We start from the raw sequence: 1,778 nt of genomic DNA, 5'->3' as shown, positions 1-1,778 counted from the left end.
CCCACCAAAACTCCGCGCGCCATTGCTACTCCCAGCCGCGAAGAGCTGCTTTGACATCGAGTCGCTGCTGCCACCCCGCGCCTGGCCCGCGCCCTCAGCCTGCTGCCCTGCCCTGCCGCCCTGGCCAAGCTGCCCGCCGCCTTCCTCCCGCCGTGGCCGGCGCCACCGCCACACCCTCCCCACCCCTTGAGCTGCCTTGGGAAAGGAAGGTGGAGTAGAAAAGGGGCGGATCAGAACAGGTACGAGAAGGAAACTCCCCGAGGGGCTTCTCCAGTAGGGGTGACCCTTTATATTCTCAGGGGGGGTTTCCACCTAATCCCTCTGCCCCGCTTCGGCCATCCCTCCCCCCTGCTGCGCCCCAGTAACTGTCTGTGCCAGCTGCGGCCTTGGATGGCTGCACCCAGCCCGCCGGCAAGAGAGCCACCGCTGCTGGTGAGCCCTCCTGCTGTTTCTGCTTTTTCACATGTGCAACCCCCGGCCTCGACGCGCCTCGCAGCCACATTTCTCCCGGGGTCTCTCGGGGGCGCTGGCGCCATCAGGGGGTGGGGGTGCTGGTGTGGTGGGCCTCTCGCGGGCAAGGGTGAAGGTCTGGTCTGGTCAGGGGGGGAACACAACCTGCAGAGGCAGGTTCGTGGGGCATCTGGCAGATTTGCGCAGGGGAGGCGGCCGGCCTTGTATGGCTCTGGTTCTTTTGCTGGGGCGGGGAGGTGAGCCTGGCAGCCTGACTCGCCCGAAAGGGCTCTTTGCCCTCTTTGTCCAGGGAGCGCCTCCTCCCGCTTCAGCAAGTGGCGGAGAGAAGGGCTCTCTGGGGCACGCTCCAGGAGGTTGGCAACCCCGTGATTGGGCACGCCCTGGGGGGGGGGGGAAGGTAGCTCCACCGAGGGTGCAAAAAAACCTCAGGCCGGCCCTGGGAGCTACTGGACTCTTACTGTTTTCTGCTGCTACAGACAGACTAACACGGCTACCCATCTTGATCTACCATTGAGCTGTGGCCCCTCCAATGTTGTATGTTCTTGTGCTCTGATACCACAGCAAGGAATTCAGCTACACATCTTCACTGACTGGGTTCACACACACACATGAAGCTGCCTTGTACTGAACCAGGCCCTTGGTCCATCAAAGTCAGTCCTGCCTACTCAGACTGGCTGCAGCTGTCCAAGGCCTTATGCAGAGGTCTTTCACATCACCTACTGCCAGGTCCTTTAACTGGAGATGCCAGGGATCAAACGTGAGGCCCTCTCCATGCCAAGCAAATGCTCTATCACTCCCCATTCAGAGGTCTTTGTATTCCTATAGAGAACTGTAGATTTTATTTATTTATTTATATCCCACCTTCCTTCACAATGAGGACCCAAAGCAGCTTACATTATTCTCCACTCCATTTTATCCTCATGATCTTGTGAAGAAGGTTAGGCTGAGAGTGTGTGACTGGTCCAAGGCAAGCTTCCATAGCAGAGTGGGGTCTCGGACCTTGATTTCCCAGATCCTAGTCCAACACTTTAACCACTACAACATGCTGTCAGAAATAGCACAGAAACTGTTTACACATGATCACCTACCTGGGAATGAGGAGGAAGTGAATCCAGAGTTCTTGATCTTGCCAGGATTTGTCAACTCCTTTCAACCTCAACCCCTTAAATAAAATACCAGAGAATGACTCAAGGTAGAGGATTGTCTTCATGAAATATCGAATAGTGTAAACAAATTCCCAGAAAATCTTCAAATAAAATCATGATAGCTTTCCCTCCAAACTGAACAGAGTGTTATGTCAGAATGTT

This window comes from Gekko japonicus, unplaced genomic scaffold (genome assembly GCF_001447785.1).
Source record: "Gekko japonicus isolate JY-2015 unplaced genomic scaffold, Gekko_japonicus_V1.1 scaffold409, whole genome shotgun sequence".
NCBI classification, from domain to species: domain Eukaryota; kingdom Metazoa; phylum Chordata; class Lepidosauria; order Squamata; family Gekkonidae; genus Gekko; species Gekko japonicus.
The sequence above is the reverse complement of the archived record's forward strand: the minus strand, read 5'-3'. Positions refer to the sequence as shown.